The sequence below is a fragment of the Phalacrocorax carbo genome, chromosome 11 (assembly GCF_963921805.1).
Source record: "Phalacrocorax carbo chromosome 11, bPhaCar2.1, whole genome shotgun sequence".
NCBI classification, from domain to species: Eukaryota; Metazoa; Chordata; class Aves; order Suliformes; family Phalacrocoracidae; genus Phalacrocorax; species Phalacrocorax carbo.
The window spans coordinates 21,117,378-21,135,357 of NC_087523.1; positions in this window are offsets into that span (position 1 = coordinate 21,117,378).

The following is a 17,980-nucleotide window of genomic DNA, read 5'->3' on the forward strand; positions in this document are numbered from 1 at the left end:
ATGGAGTTTCCATAGACATGGTTTATATTATCTACTTAAAATAATCCTATTTCCTTGCTGTACTCTAATCTAGCTGTGACTTGGTTTGCCCTAAATGAGATATATGGTTAAAGACAACTCAGAAATAATAAACAAGGGGGGATAAATGCTGTATCATTGGGTTTTGATTGAGACACTATGGATTTGGAGGAGTAGACTTACCACCGTGTCTGGCTTGGGGTAGTGTGTTTGTTAATCAACTGACAGTGCATTATTTAAAGATATCGCTGGTCTCCAAACGCAGGAAGATCAAGGCATGTTGCCGGAGGAATATGGCTGTGGTCTTTGGTCAGGGCAATGGGGAATAGTGGCAGCTCGTGTCCTGGGGGAGCGGGCAACGGGATCTGTGAGTCTCCTTCTCCACAGGACTACATAAATAACAATAGAGGGTCTGAGAATTAGCAAAATTATGAAACTTTGTTCCTTATCTGCTTTCTCCTGCTCCTTAGTGTCAGAGCCTTGCTGAGAGTGGAGATGTGCAGCGTGGGGTGCTATATGTGACTCCAGCCCCACTGCCTGGACCTACCCTCCCTAAGGGCAAGGGGCGGGAGGTGGGAAGGGTTATTCCTGCTTCAGAGGTGAGCATGACCTGCCAAGGGCCACAACAGCTGCAAGAAAATAAGGAGCTGAACCAATGTTCATGGCCTTGACTGACGCCTCTGCCTTCCTCTGGCATCTGGCTGGTGTTCAGGGGATGTGAAGTGATCCCCAAAAAGGGAGCACCCCTCAGCAGTTCCTCGGCACTGCCAGAACACAGCTCTCCCTTTAGCTCAGCTGGCACGGTGATAAACGTGGCTCCGCCAACCCCAAGGTGCAGGAAGGCCCCAGTGCAGGTAAAACATGAACAGTTATTAGTATTGGAATAAGATTTGACAATACGGTCAGCAGGTTACGTAAGGATTAATGGGGCTCAGCTGCCATGCTCTGTGTGTTTGCTATGAGAAGCACGTATTCATACACATCACATACACTGGAAATCTCAGTGACCATGTGAAACATCCCGTACCATACCTAGGAGTTTCCAAGTGATGTGAAAAATTTCCCCATCCGTGCCAGAAAAGGGGTTTGGGGGTTTTTATTCCTTTCACATCCTCTAATGATCTGTCTGCCACTAAATGAATTTATATGTGGCTGAAAACCTAGATGAGCTTTCAGTATCTGTCAAGATTTCTCAGTCTGACATTTGTTCTCCGCAACAACATGCATCCATCACTTTTTCTTCTGTCTTCAAAGCATCATATCATGGATGGGCTGAAAGCATGGAAATTCAGATTATTTACATGGGAAGAAAGAAAATCCCGATTACATTGCAGACCAGACTCTGCCTTGCGTTTTCGTGCACCTGGTGTAGCACCCACTGGGGTGTGTTTCTGGTGGGGTCTGAGCTTGAGTCCCTGCAGGTGGGGTCAGTGCCACAACCCATGTCCCCAAGGTGGGGGGTCCTGGTTGTGCCCCGGACACAGCGCTGGGCTCCGTCACTCAGAATCCTGGGAAGGTATTCTCATTCCTCCTGTCCTGAGCCACAAAACCCCCAAATGTGCTTTTCCTGTAGACATGTATTTTTAATAGGCAAACATTCGGCCTAGAGACTCCAGACATCCTTTTGGATTTGTTGCTACAGCTGAAAAATCTGATGGAAATAGGAGGTCTTTTAGGTATAATACAAGTAGTGGTTTTGCCACAATTTAAAGTCAGGTTAGTCAATACAAACGGAGGGCCTGATCCTGCTCTTATCATCAGAGATGCACCATCTATTCAAGGTCTGTGTATCTTGTTCAGCAAAGCACTTAAGCACATGCTTAGCTGTATGAACATGAATCCCATCTCCTACACTCTGTGGGATTTGCAGCTGTGCTTATAGATAAATACATCTCCAAAGTGGCTTAAATACTCAATGAACGGGGATGAAGCATCTCATAAACTTACAGTTTTTGCCAAACTGGGTCTTTACAGATTTGGTGGTTTTAAAGATGTTTGTGTTTGTGTTCCCCCCAACAGGCACAAAGCCCTGCGGGGGGTGGGGGAGGCTGAGTACCCAACCCCACCATCATCTCACTGTCTCCAAGAGTCACATTTGTCCCCATCGGACCGAACTGGCCAATACCTGTCTTGTACCACGATCGCCTCTTGAATCCCACCGCTGTGATCATTAGGCAGACGCCTAAAACACATCTGTCTTTCCCAGGCTTCAGTTGTGTCTCTGTCCAAGAACACGATTTCTTTGACTACTCCCAGTTAAAAAGCCATGGTTTTCTGTGTTTATCTATTTCATGGAGATAAAATAGTATACACCATAAAAATAATTTCAGTTTCAAGCTCCTGCATTCATAATATTTCCCATAGCTTTTTTTTTTTGGTCTTTAAAATTACTTTATCACCACTGAACTGCAGCATCTCTAATCCGTACAGATGAAGATGCAGGAAATCCAGAACATGTTATTAATATACGGTAATTTCCAAAGCATTAAGAGCAGACACATATTATGGCAGATGATGTAAAACAGCAGAAAAACCTAAAAACATGTAAAGCAAGAGTAAACTGTATTCTGCAAAGCTTTTACAAGTTGAAGGATGATGTGAAATACAACAGGCAGAAGCATCTGGTGGTAAGGGGAGCACGAGTAAACAGCCGTGTCGAAATGCCGTACAGAAATGCTGAGTGCATCCCTCACACAACTCGACTCTAAATTAATTGCTTGGGATGGGGACTCCCAGGAGCTTTGCTCTGCCTGTCCCTCTCCCCAGCAGCGGGGCTGCCAGGGGGTCCCAGACCTTCTCTGTGGCTGGCCAACGCTTATGTCCCAAAGGTAGGAGCTAATGGCAGGATTTATCACTGCCATCACTCTTCATTACAGCAGTTTAGTGTTTAATGGAGCGAGCAGGGCTCTTCGCTTGCACTTGTCCCCTGGCTGCGGCTGGCTGGGCAGGAGGGGAGAGAGGCTGCCCTCACCTGCCGATCAATATAGGCTGAACTGGTTTTAAGGGTTAATTTAATGAGCCCATCAGTGTGAGAACACCTTTTTTCTTTGTTCATCATGAGGCCACTTTGCTCTGCCCCCGGGTGGGAGACACAGAGCCTAGGAAAGATGACAGGCCACTGCAAGGCCTCGCGGCATGGAGGAGGTGAAATAAGTAAAAAAATAAGTCAAAAAAAGGGAACAGGAGCCAGACATCGCATCCACGGCTGATGGGAACAAACCTCTCTCTCACAGCACTGCCACGACTTGCGCTGCTGGCAGCTTTGCTGCAGTGCACGTTGCAGTGTGCTTTCTGCAGAGAAACTGTTTGCTATGGGCGTGCAAAAATGACTGTAAGTGTGCAAGGAGGCTCTGTGCTTGCTGCCGTGGGCCAGGCAGGTCACAGCAGAGAAAGCCGATGCATGTGTGTGAGTGCATGTGTGCACATGTGTGTTGGAGTATGTCTTCATGCTCGGTGCATCCCAGAGATTTGGGGATGTGTCTGGTTTCCTGGGGAGGCAAGGGGAGCAGGGACAAGTACCAGGTAGGAAAGGGGTATGAATGATGCTGAGGGTGAAGCTGGCAAGTCAATGCCCAAACGAGGCTCCCAAAACCATCCTTCCCCCCCTCACTGCTCTGTCTCGCTCATCTTCAGTCCTGCTTTGCTGCCCCAAAGACACTAGAGCGTACAGAGCTCACGCGCTGCAGGTCTCCATCTCTGCCCCAGCCGGAGGGAACAGGGTGTATGTGGCTCTTGCAAGCCCAGTCTCCACCCTGATCAGGGCAGATTAAGAGTACGTATAAACATTAATACATCATGAAAAACTCTACCTAAAGAGGAAACAAATATACAAATTGTTGAACAAATAACAAGTGGTTTGAAAAAGTAGAGGCAGTCACCAAAAATCCCACTGGAAGAGTGTTACGGATGCTGGCCGTCATGCACACAACCCAGCCAGGTAATTTGCTGCCTTTAGAACTAAAACAACTTCATTTTTATTGCTTGAAATATTAGCTCAGTGGCGATAGCTTTTGTACCACCTCCGTTGTGCCCTGGGAAGACAAAGCAGCCGTTCCTGAGCCCTGTCTCCCCCCTGCTGCGCTGCTCTGCCATGGGGCGACACTGGTCTCCACCAGTTTGAGAGATCCCAAGATCACTGATCTATTGCTCCATCCAAATTCTTTCAGCTACTTTGGTTGTGGGACTGAAGAGGACATAAAGAGCCTCAAATTTAGCATTTGAGTCACGTAACACACACTAAAGAGCTCAGAGAGTTAAGCCAGGCTCAGCTATACCCCTTTAATTTTTTAAATGCCAGAGATCCCCAGAAAGTATCATTTGGAAGAGTTTACCTATTAAAATCCTAAATACTCTAATAAAAATGCTGTTTAAAACACTGGGATATATGAAAAAGAGGCACTTGAAAGCAGATAAAACAAATTCAGCAAAGTAATTGTGCACAGACATAAAACACTCATCCAGTACACCCTTCGCTGGTTTTACATTATAAGCTTCAAATAATGCCCCCTGAATTAATGCTGAATATAGAATGAGAGGTTACATAATGAAATAAAGTGAGGTAGCAAAAAAAACCCCAAACCCAATAAATAAAAACCTGCCTTCTGTCCTGAGCTGTCCCCCAAACACAGGTTCTTGTTTCACCCATGAATTATAGTGCCTGGTACATTGGGCGTCAGGGATTTCATTTCATTATTTCATCGAAGGAAGATCATAAAAACTGGTTTTACAGCCACTGTACATAGTCTGAAAAATGCCCAGAGAGGAGATGGAGTATACCATTATTCCTATCTGAGTCAAGCCAATTAAATAGATTTCATCGGGAGGAGAATATTTATTAACATCTTCTCAGCCTCTAAATAACCAGTTATTTAGGGCCCGTGCCTGCAATACAGGGGGTCGCAGCAGCAGAGACACACGCGTCCTCACAAGCATCCTGCCCTCCCTGGGAAAGGCAAGGATTCCTCTGCAAGGGGGAGATTTTAGTCTGTAGCATCTTTTGCATAAAATATCAAAATATTCCCTGCCTCATCTTTACACTCAGCCTCTTTTAGAGGCCACCTTGTTTATAAAATGAACTTTTGTCCCACCTGCATTTTAGCGGAAAAGGCTGGGTAAGTAACCCGGACAGCCTCAGCTCCTCAGCTCTCATCTCAAAGGCATTTATAAAGTAGAAATGGGAAAAATAAAAACTGAAAGCCAGCCCAAACCAGCTCCAAATCCAGCTGCTGTTGAACTACCTGGAAAATGAAAAGAAGAAACGTCAGCCTTTTAAAAGTAAAATCAGAAATCTGGGGTTTTTTTTTCATTTAAGTAAATTGCTCTGAATGTTTTGGGCAATTCTGCAGCTAAAAGCCACATACTAATTGTCGTGGTGCTGTATTCTCAAGGCAATCGCTTTGCTTGGGATGCCACACACGTGCCCTCCTGGGCCAGGAAGGACCGTGTCCCTGCGCGGGGACGGCCTCAGGGACCGCTGGAGGCTGTGTCCTCGGAAAGCAGTGACGGGAGGCTGCTCACGGCCATCACTCGTGCCTTCCTCCAGGCGTCCAGCTCGGATCCGAGAGGTGATGGATAGTCTGTCCCCGCTGCGAAGGGCAGATCTGCTGCCCGCTGGCTCTGCCTGGGAGAGACAACACGCTAAACCAGAACTGACCCCACCCATAGCCTCGGGTTTAAGCTGAACTTTTTTCCCTCCACCTTTGAAAATATTAAGCCTAATATTAATACTAGGTTTAATTTTTAGACTTCTTTTTCCCTGCTTCCTGGATGCAAACGGGGCTGGACCACAGCAGCAGGGCAGCAGAGCAGAGCTCAGCTCTTGTGCTTCCTTCAGTCTTCACAACCTCTCCATTTTTCTAGACTGGATTTTATTTCATGCCAATTGGTGTACGATAAACTGGCTCCTGGAGGGAATTAGTTAGGGACTATCCTCCTTGGCTGCATGAGAGATTTTGCCCTGTCTGTAACATGTCATGGGCTGCAGTGCTTCGATGTTATCCTCTACTCCATGGAAAAGGCAGGTTTACCTGCCTATATATACTATGCTATATAATAAGCTCCTGTTGCTAAACTGAAGGATGAGTTTCCTTGCTCAAGTGGCAGGGGGACAAAAGCAGAAAGGCCACCGGATTGCTCTCATTCCTCAAGGACTTCTTTAGGGTCTCACTGAGAAGGCAGCCAGGGCCACGCTCGAGTCGTGCGGCTCCACGCAAAGCCCTGGTCCTGGTCTCGCACTGCAGAGGAGCCCAGGTGCTGCCAGGCCCAGGGAGATTTCTGTAAGTGTTTGCTTGACTTGCAAACAAAAACTCTGCCAGAAATCCTAGTGGAAAACCCTACTATGATGTTAAAAAGTGGAGCCTCAGGGCAGTGTTACCAACCCAGCTTTATTTTAGGACCTCCTAATAAGCTGGTTCCACTTAAATTACCGAGCTGAACCTCCACTTCACTGAGTTTCCATTCCAGTCTGACCTTGCTGTTAATGTTCCCAAATATTTCTATATTTCCATCAATCATTGTGAGACCTCTTGTTTCTCTGTGCTGGAAGCATCCCCTTAAAGGGCTGCCAGGACAAATTCAGAACCAAATCTTGTCATGAAAAGGCTTTGCAACGGCCCGGGGTTTGAACACATTAAAAATAAAGGTGAAATTCTTATTGGCATTCGTAGGTGCCGAGTGGAGCCCTGAGCCATGCTGTGCCCACAGCTTGCTCTTTAAATGGAATTTTTTCTCTCCTTTGCTTGCACTCCTCCACCGAAGCTCCCAGGCTTCGCACCCCAGGGCCCTTTGCCAACACCCCCAGAACTTTCTCCATGCCCAGCGCTATCTGCGAGGGGAACGCTTCCCTGCCGGGAAAGGAAAGTGAGCACAGCTCCAGCTGGGACCTGGAGGATGCCAGCAGGGAGGATGGTGGTCTCATGTCAGAGCCCCATGGGTAGCATGCAGTACTGCCCTCCAGGCTACAGTCTGTGATCTTTCAGGGGGAAAAAAAGGGATTTTTAACACTGTGCATGCTCTAAGCTCTAAGTCGCTCACTCCTGGCTGCTACCAGAGGAGATTCTTTCCCAAAAATGGACTCTGGGTGATGGGGAGGGGGAATCCCAGCCCAGCATCGCTGCACAGCATCCCACAGAGGGCAGAGGGGTTTTGCCCCGCGCCGTGGCGAGGAAAAAAAACACCTCGCCAGGAGCGGCCGAGGTGTGCTCACAGCCCTCCTCCTTCCTAGAGCTGCCTTCAGCTCCTGAGAGCAGGGGATGAACGGAGGGGCTTCGTCTGTACCGCGCGTGAGACAAACTGCTGCTGAATAATTTAAAGTACATTTTCTCAAGGCATTGAGCAGACTTGAACATGTCTTATTTTTCATTGCTTTGTATTACGCATGTAAGAGACTCTAAATTACAACTATTGGTACCCTAATTTCTTTAGAAGTAACTGCCTATAGGCACGGTGACTAGAATAAAATTTTTCTTCAAAGTTAACTATTCTTTATTTCAGCACAGATCTCCACCAGAGAATCTGACATCCATAAACCAGGAGATATTTTTCACTCTTCTACAGGTGTGACTCAAATATGTATTGACTGCAGAAATTATTTTCAACCTGCAAATAAAGAGTTGGAAAGAGACAGCATTTACACTGACAGATGTCCTGGACTTTAATATTAATGGCGTTCCCAGGTTTGCTCCCAGGAGGCAGCACTAACAGTTGTTGACTTGATGATTTTTTAAAGAACAGTAAGTCATGAAGTGTTATGTCATTTATTTTGAGGTATCATTTATTCTGGGCCAGGGGAAAAAAAAAAAACACTCAAGACTCTTATTTAATTCGATTTTTTTTTGTTTATTTTTTGTTTTAAGAGTTTAGTCCTGCAGTGAGTCTGAAAATGTTGGTCAAATGACATATCCTCTCACGGCATGGCTGTTATAATTAAGAGGGTTATTTTCTTAGTGAAATATCTGTTTTGTTACGTACTGTTTAGGCATTACACGGTGAGGTGGTTTCTGTACTCTATGATTTTAAGCATCTAAGCTGGGGTCTGGGGGGTCTCCACAGTCACCAGGAGCCCCTGTAGGTCCATTCCTTGCAAATAACTTCAGGATTCCCCTCCATGTGGGTGTGTAAGTGGGACACAGTAAACACCCCTGGAATGGCATGGCATGGCGTGGAAGAGCGCGGCACAGCGCGGCACGGCACGGCACGGCACGGCACAGGGGACCTGCCCTTGGCGGGGGCCTGGGGAGGCTGCAAGGCAGGACCTGGCTTGGAGGCAGAGTTACAGGAGGGTTTATCTGCCAACAGGGATGTGGGACAGAGCAAGGAGTTATGGAAGGCAAAGCTTTGGTAAAGTGACAGGAAAAATAATTTTAGGAGCAAAACGTATTATTTCATGGTAAAATCTTAGCTGCAAATGAGATACACCTCAAATCCTTCCAACACTGCTGCAAAAGCAGAGTGTCCTAACCGCGGGGAAGCCTCACCCAGGCGGGCTGGGGCTTCAGCCCCGCTTTCTTTCCTTCCATTTTAGCACCCCAAGAGCTGACTCTGTGCTGTGCCCCCAGTGGCACTGTTGGGGATGGAGCCCAGCATGTTTCTGATCCAGGTCAGGAGGATAATTCACCTAAGGGTTTTAGTGCAGGAGGAGAGCTGTGCTACACCCCAGACAGCAGCAGGGCCAAGGGCATGGTCCCATGAGCCAGATGTCCCAGTTTCAATGGTTCAACTTAAAAACATACAAGAAAACCTGTCTTGCAAACAAGGAGGTATATGATGAATCCTTGAAGTTTACAGCAAACCTTATTCTTAACTATATCAAACCCTAATTTTGTTATAGGCAAGCAAATATCAAATCTCTCCAGGAGTTCCTGGTACCATGGCAAACCCCAAAGGCAGAAGGACATCAGAACTGCCAGGCCACACTTGGCATCATCACCCACTGCCTGGCCCAGACGGCTGCTGGCACTGCACAGCATCCCAGACCCTCCAACTGCACTGGACCACATCTGTCTGCACCATGCGGGCTGCTGTCCAGCCCTCCTAAAAACCATTATAGTCCCCGAAGCATAAGAGCTGGCTGTTCTGGGGACAGAAGCCGATAGGTGATGAAGCAGGTCCATGTGCCGGGGTATGGCGAGGCAGGAGTGACCCCACAGGAAAACCTCTGCTGCTGCCTGAACCCTCTCTCCAGGTGGGAAATTTGCCCCCATGTCCTTTCATTTGCTTTTGAAAGCAAAATACAAAATCAACACAATTTTTTTATCAATGGGCTGCCCAAGTGCACCATCCCTCTAGCTAAGCAGAGATGGAAAGGAGAGCCGTGTTCTCCCAAGGCCAAGGCTCCGTGGCTAGTTAATAATAGGAATTACTTGGGAGACAAAAGACAACAGGATAAAATTAAAATATTGTTGAATTAAAATAGTTTATGAGGCATAATGCTCAAATGAACCCTGAGCTCTAACCAGGGACCAGGATCCGCAGAGCCTTTGATGGCATTGCTGCCTTCCATGGCAAAGTTGCTTACCTGGCTTTGGTGTTTGGCTGCCCAGCCTGCCCTCTGCTTTGAAGGGGCCAAAGCTGAAACTAAGCTGTCAAAGTGTTAAACCAGATTAAGCTTTGATTCAGGTTTCCAACCCACCCATCCTTGCGCGTCCCAGCCACCCAATTCTGCAATAGCCTGTAGATCCGTCATTGAGATGGAAGAGGTGTATTTTTTCTGGAATGAAGAGTAATTTGATATTGATAGCTGGCACATCGCTTCCCTCTAAAGCCGTGCTACACAAACAAGAGGTATCTCTAAGGAGATGCTATAAAAAGTAAGAGGTCAGAAGGGAAGCAGAAGAGCACAGGTACCCAAAACCCGCCTGGGGCATGGATCGCATTGTGTGACAGCTGGTAAGAGTAAATTGTTCTGAGAAGAACAGCAAAAGCTTTTTCTTGTCTTTTTTTTTTTCTCCCCCCCAAGTACTATTTTAATCAGTTTGGCAGGAGAAATGAGGTCCGCGAGGCATCTATCACCAATTTATTTTTTTATGGGTAAACATTTATAAAATGACAGATGTTTCTATGGAGACTTGAATCCCATAGTCACTTGACAAGTCATAGAAAATTAGAGCAGGGTCTTGTAACAGGTACTGTCTCCCATGCCTATGCTAAAGTAATAGAAAAAGCCCACCTTGCTTTGTGAGACAATTTCTAAGGACAGATGTGTTAGCATTTGTAAAGCGTTTGGTGATGTGCAAGGAGCAGCTTTGCAGGATGGATTATTTACAGCCAGGTCCTGTTCCCGATAAGGACAGCAGAAAAGCCGGGGCCTGAAACTGGTTCTGAAGATTTCTAGGTGCTTCACCTTCCTACTTCAACAATATTTATCATTACACACACATCCACGCACATATATATAAAAACCAATAAATAAGATTTAATTATTACTTTCCCTGTAATCATATAGCTGCACTATTCTGGGAATTGGTTTATTGCAGCATTTAGGAACAAATTAGTCTTGTCAGTAACTGCTGAGTGACAAGTGTGTTAAGTGTCATCTCCTCCTGGATGCTTCCTTCTCCCCCTCCTCTGTATTTAAGTACAGACTAGCACTTTTCACTTGCTGTTTATCTGCATCGAGAAGCAGAGCTGTGACTCTTGTCTAGCCCTGTCAAAGGAGATGGACACCAGGCCCCCTCTTCCCGGCTGTGTTTCTGCCAGGTTAAAGGATGCCGTGGCTGAGTGCTGGGATTTGATTGCTCTACGATGAGCCAGTGCCACCCCACCAGCCCCACGGATGCTCAGCCCAGAAACGGGACACTTACATCTTACAGGGTGTCCCAGCCCACAGAGTTCAACCACCTTTTCCCCCTGTGTATATTCAGGGACACCACTGACAGTCGCTCTGTGCTCCCTCCTGCAGGCTTCGCCTTTGTCTTGCTACCAAAATTTTAAAGTGAAACCTGATGGAAAAAGCCACGGGAGGGCTCAGCCACCCGCGACGCCGCTCTCCCAGCCTGCACCCCGAGCCTGTGAGTCACTCAGCCTGTTTTTGTGAGTGGGGCTGTTAGGAGAAAGCCAAGCACTTGGCTAACAGTCCCTTTGCTCTTCCTTAGTGAGGACCCAGGGCTGACATTGCTGCAGAGGTAGCCTGGGCAGCAGCAGGGTGCGATGCTCCTGCTCCTTCTCTGCCTGCTGCCTCCCAGCTGCCAGCCCTCCCTGCCACAGCAGGCACCCATGGGGACCCACTGCCAGCAGCCTCTGCCAAGCAAATCCTTCCCCTCCATTGCCCAGCATCCCAGCACCCCCTTTCACAAGAGTGTGCACTGAAGAGAGCACAAAAGCCTGTGCAAAAATGTACACTAAAGCGTGCATTAAAGTTTGCACAAAAGCATGCTCAGCATTTCTCACTCAGATTATAAGGCACTTCAAAACCGTATGACTTTAGGGGGTTATTCTGCCCACAGCAGCAGACCATTGTGGAAAACAGAGTTACGCAGAAGCTAAAGCCCCAGCCAGCACGAGGATAGCTGCTTAAGAACCTCATGGGGCTTAGGGAACCACGAGCCAAAGCAGCCATGCTGGCACGTGCGTGCTGGACGTGGTGTGTGGGTTTTCTTACATGATGCTCTTGTGGAAAAGGGAGTGATGTCTGGGGGACTACCTCCTGCTCCGCTGGTGCCTGCTGGCAGCGCTCCCCCAGGGTGATGGGGCAACCCCTGTCCAGGATGAATGAGCTGAGTGAGGGAAGAGGCCACTCCTGCTGCCCCCAGCACTCGCATATGGCCACCTTCGAGGCATTGGTATATATAAGCTGTATATATGGTGCATATAAGAAGACCTGAGCAAGGGCTCAGGTCCCAGGCGAAGCCAAGAGGTGCAAACACAGAGCTGGAGAAAACCTGGCCTAGGGGAGAGAGTTGCTCTGTGGGATGCTAGAAAGAGACTGTAATAGGGGAAAACCCCAGAAATCCAGGCAAGGCATTCAGGTGGGCTCGCTGCGACATCGCAGTGGCTGTGAAGAGTGCTCTGGTGAACTGATAACTGCGCTGAAGCCGACTGCTTTGAATGTTGAACTGATTGAAGCAGCCTGCCAAGAACAAATATCTGTTCTTCTCACACACTTCTTATCAAATTAAAGATCCAGTGTTTTTCACCGACTGCTTTGAGCTCATTAGGGAGGAGAGGGGAGAGAAATCCATCATTTGCTGCTAAGTGCCAAAATACCATTGAGTACATGGGATTCAACTCATTTCTGCTCATGAGAATGGCAGAAAATCATCCCAGCTTGGGCAGAATTTATTAGCACAAATCCACTAGCACTGCGGAGGTCGGTGTAGACTTTTGCTTTGCAGACTCGCATGGTTTGCCCGCCCAGGAGGTTTCTTTTTCACCTCGAGGTGGTTGATCCCCCATGAAATGCCGGCTGCCCTGGCTCTGTGGTGGCAGGCTGGTCCCCGGTTGTCACCATGGCACGGTGCCTTCCTTCCTGGGCACTCCACTCCTCCTGCACCGCATGGAAATCAGCGTTGGACCGCAGAGTTTGCATCCTCCGGAGCCTCCGACGCGCTCGGGGCCAAGTGAGGCTGCCGGGTCGGGCCTTGCGCAGTGCCTGGGGCGAGAGGTGCACAAAGTTCGGTGCTTCTACCAAAATTTGAGGCGTGAAAATGGCGTGTTAAGGGAAAAAGACCTTTGGCCTGTCAACATCCTCGCCTGCACCCTGGGAGTGTGTTTGATATTTGTGGGTATCAGCAAAATGTTTGTTTTCTGCTCCTTGAGATGAACCCCTGCCTGGGGTGGCTGAGTTGGGGTGTGGAGCCTTGCTCCCCTCTCCTTTTTCCCTCCCTAATGAAATCAAAGCAAGCATTTACCTTCACTTCCTCCTCTCGTCCCCAGCAGGCAGGGCTGCATAGATTCAGGCTTTACTTCCAGGCATAGGCAAGTGTTTTATGTCAGAAAACCCAGCATCCCCCAGAGCCTCATCCTTCAAAATCAAATTTCATTTCTCACCCAAGGTCTCATTACACTTGCTGCCTCATCCTTGTTTGATGTCCTGCGTTGCAGACAATCACATCAATACTCTTACTCATACCTGTAGCTAAAATAAAATGCTGCTTTGTAAAGAAAATGCTTTGTATAAAACTGGCAATTGCACCTACGATAGAAACTGTCGGTACGGACGGACTCCCCGACCGCGCCTGCAGGCAGCAGCAGCTCTCACAAGGCTCTCAGCCCTCGCTTGGGCACTGGATGTTTTTGGCTGGGGACCATGCCTTCCGCTGGTGCTGCTGGAAAATGCCTTTCTCGGTGTCAGGGCTCAATCTGCTGGGGAGAAAAGCTCTTTGATTTGTTGTTCTGGCAGAAATGCAGCACAAACATTTATTCCTGTGGGAATTTTCTAGCTGAGGTATCAGGCTGTTTAAGATGAGCTAGGGCTAAGCTTATTGGAAACCAACACGACAGAGGAGGCTCGGCTCTCCTTTGGGTTGCGAAAATATTCCTAGGCAAGATTTTGGGTCAGGAAAAGGTGTGATGGAGCACGTGAGCACCGCAGCCAGAGCCTCCAGCCTCTCCCTCCTGCTTGGCGGGCTGCGGGGTGCACTGCGACGGAGATATTGCAAACCACCCCACAGAAAACAATTGCATTTTGCAATATTTTAGTTTCAGGACTCGCAGGAGCCGCTGGCACGCCTTGCCCCTCATCCATCCTTTCAAGCAGCCCCCACTGGCCGCCGCTTTCTGCTCCGTCACAGCCTGCCAGGAGAACAGCACCAATTTGATCCCGCTGTTCTTTAGTCTCTTGGCGAACATTATTTCCAAATTACAGCCCTGGAAAAGATTTTGCCGTTCCCAGCAGGAGCGGGAGAAAATGAGGAGATTGTAAGCCCAGCCTCATGCAACTGTAAATATGCAATGGGGAAAATGCTAATGATGAGGTTAAACCTGACACTTGTGTGAGTTATTGTGCACATTGAATTTGGGGGAGTGGGAAAGCTCTCAGGGAGGGGCCACATTTTTGGGCTTCACAGACTCCTTTCTCTGAAAAAAGTTCTGTAGTGTCTGAAAGCCTAAATAGTCTCAACAGATGTGTGAAACAACAGATGTGTGAAATAACTATGTCCTTTTACGGAGCAGAGGAAGCCACGATCCCTTAGGGGAAAGCATTCGCCCCAGTGCAAACCCCACTGCCATGTCAGCAGCCCCAGGAGGTTATTTAGGTGACGAGTTCTTTGCAGCCCCTCTGTAAAGAGAAGCCAGTGAGAGCCCCAAGCACCGACTGGCAGAGACAGATCCAGCCCAGGTAAGGCACCGGGGGTCGCGTGGGGTGTCCCCTGAGGGATCCATCCTGTGGGGGAAGGTGACCCCATGGAGGGAACAGTGAGTGATGTGGCAAAACAAAGTCCATCCCCCATCATTTATTTTAAATATTGATTTCCTCTCCCCTAAGATATGAGAGATGCTGACTGCACTGTGCTTGCCACTGGCTCATCTGGGCGCCCGTCTCCCCCAGGGGACGCAATTCAGGGACCCTGGGGTGTGATGCACCCCCCTTTCCACCTTCCTCTTAAACCAGCAATCCTTCCTTTAGCCAAACCAGGTTAATGTTTCCCAGCTTCTCTCTCGGTTCTTGAATAATTAATACAGCTGGAAAATAAAAGTTGTAGGTGTTTGTTTTCCTTCCCAGGAGACCGTTGTGGCTGTTCCGCCCCCCAGGGTTCTGCCCACTCCACATGTGGGCTTTGTAACCAGCCCCTCTGCACATCCTGGGACAGACTGCAGAGGTGCTCAGGTGCTTAATTAGGGGCTTAATTACATCAAGATCTGGCCTCATTTCTACTGATTAACAGTAGACTAAAATTAAAACACTACTTAAGGAAAACCCAAAGCAAAAACATTCTGGTTGCCTGCTAGAAACTGGAGGGGAATCAACTGAAATAATCTGCTAAACTGGATGCAAAATTAGGGATAATCCATCTATATTGCCACTTCCCGACACAGGACGCACAGCAGACATCCATCAGCCCCGGTCCTGCTTTAACATTGGGATCAAGCAGGCAACTGCGCAGCGCTGTTCCGTCGGGAGTGATACCCTTCCCAATCACTCCTAATGGCCAAATAACTTCTAAAAAAGACATTAGAGCTTTCTGGAGCGATGCTGGAGCCATATTTCTGTGTAATTTTCTCTAGTAATTGTCATTTATCTGGGCCTGTTGCGGGTTGGCAGGTAGGCAATAATGTAGCTGGTTATTAATTATGCTACTTTATAAACTCTTCATCTTATCTACAAGCAGATCTTTACTCTGCCGAGAAGCCTATGCATGCAGGCACAGCAAGTTACAAGGTATTATTGATTGTACATCACTGTTTACAGAGATCCAACCCTACTTCTATCTCGAAATGGATTAAATGAGACCTTTTCCATAAGTTTGTGTGAAGAATGGACCTAAAATTAAGGCCTCCACAGGGATGTTATTTTTAAGCTGGAATTGCACTTTCACCACTACAGCCACGTCAGCCCTGCAGCTAAACAGGAAAATTTAAACAAATGACACTCTAAAAACGCCTGGAGTCAGCCAGCTCCCAAAGACGGGACATCTGCCGGGAGAGATCACCAGCTTGGCCTTGACGTGAGCACCTCTCCCGGACGGGGACGCTCCACTGCTCGACCCAGCAAGCCCAGGTCGGGAGAGCCCCATCCGACCCCCGGCTAGCCCCAGGGGCAGGGCGAAGCCTCATCCTTCCCTGCTGCCTGTTCAGACACTCTCAACATCACTAAGCCATCAGACAAGTTGGAAATTTGCTTTTAAGATGGCCATGGTTCACGTTTCTCAGAAATTACCCGGCACAAAAGCTGGCAAAGCTTCCTCCAGCCCGTGCCGCCTGGCCTGGAGCCCATTGCCGTCGGTTTCCCAGCTTAACAACATCAATCCGTGGAGGCTTTATTTCTGCTCTCTTCCATCACTTGGGTTTTACACGGGCTCAGAAATTTGGCTGAAATACAGGAAGGTCCTCAGGACACAGAGAACAAAATGTTGATAAACAACTTTGTTCTTATTAGCAGTTTTACCAAGAAATATATCACCTTTCATCCTCGCTATCGGAGTTATTCAAAGTTTCCCTACTTTCCAAAATACTCAAGTCAAACAAGTGGCCTCCCCTCCAGCCATCCTCCCCTCCTCATGCCGCCGCATAAACACAGACATGCTTTTACAGACTAACGCCACATTACCGTTGTCAAATGTTGCTAAAATAATCTTTTTAGAAACTTGCTTGCTTTGGTGACTTTTTTTATTGCGGGGCATCGTTTTTTTTCTTTAAGAAAAGCAATCCTTTTGTATTTCCCTCTGTGAAAAATTCCTTCAACAAATGTACTCCTCTGAATTGCCGTGACATAAAATGGTTCCCTGACCTTTCTGCTTTTTAAGAAATGGGAAAATCAGAGATAATAGATTAAAAACCTCTGAGCCACATTGACAGAAATACAACTTGGCTCAGGAAAATATATTATTTATAGTTATCACTATTTTCCTCATTTGTTTCCAGTTTTCAGTCATGTCTCCTGAGCCTGTGCTACATGTCTGGGATGGTATTTACAGCGTCTGCTCATACAGACACCGCTACGCCTGGGAATGGCACATGTACTTTCCAGCCCTATATACGGAGGGGAAGATGGTGGTAGGATTTATAGCTTGGAGCTGTTGGAGTAGTTCCGTGAAGGGAGGTTTCTGACTGTGATGGTGCTGGGGGAGGCTCCTTTGCCAGTGCTTTTGTATTTGAAGTTGCCCCTGATTTTAGCAGAACAGCCCCGATGGACTGGGTGGTCCCCCTGGCCGAGTGTCCCCAGCTTGGCGGAGTCAGGCAGGCTCAGCCCCGAGGGTGTTATCCCTGCGACACCTGCACGGCATCGGAAAGCGGATGCAAACGGAAAAAAAAATTATGTAAAAGAAGAAAAGCTAAAATGAGCAAAAGAAACTTAATCAGAGGAGTTATCACATGGCGGCTGCCTTCCAGACCGAGACCAAGGCGACACAGAGGCGGCCATTTAAAGTTCACTCCAGGAAAATCAAAGAAAGAAACAGGAGTCGAAGCAAATGTGATTCAGGAGTGAACGGCAGCGCAAGGGCTCAGACCCGCAAGGCGGTAGGAGCCAGGCTGCCGCGGGCGCGGGCAGGGGAGGCCAGGCAGGGCTCTTCCGAGAGGGACCCCACGCTCCGCGGGGACCAAAGGGCACGCTGGGAAGCGGCAACCAAACATCAGAGAAGTCATTCTGAGCAAATGTTTGGATTTTGGCTTTTTTTTCTCAAAATCATTGATAATTGCCTAATATTACAGAAATTGCCTCTTCACAAGCAACAGTGGTGAACCAACCCTGCCAGCTGCTCCTGAAGGGCACAGCCGGGAGCCCATGGGGCAGGAGGTGCTAGGGCCAGCGTGGGTTTTTTTCCCTTTCTATTTTTATCATGAGGGAGCTTTAAAGATAAGAGTCGGGCAGAAATCCTCCCTTTTCAGGGACTGCAGAAGGAAAAGCACCTCTGGCGTTTCATAAGCGATGTTCAAAAGCAAGACTGCACACAAGGCACTGGATATTCAACCACAACTCAAGAAAAATGAAGTTATGAACTGTAAATTACAACCTGGTGTGAGACGGGTATGCCCAGCCGACGGAGACCCAACACATCCTTGTTTTCTATAAATCCTCCAAGCGTGACACGGTGGGCCGTTTTCATGCAATGCACAGTGTCAGTAAGATGCTGGGTGTTGCAGCTGGGACCAGAGCACAGGGGGTCAGCCCTGGTGCTGGGACAGACCCAGCACCCCCCGACAGCACCAACTCGATCAGGCCAAGAGCAAGTGGTAGGCTTGCTCTTGCACTCAGATATGAGACAGGCACAGTATGTACGATCACTTCTCCATTTTAAACATTTTCTTTTAACCATGTTCTCTTGCAAAGAGCATCTAAGCGTCTGTCTGCGCAGCTGCAGAGCCC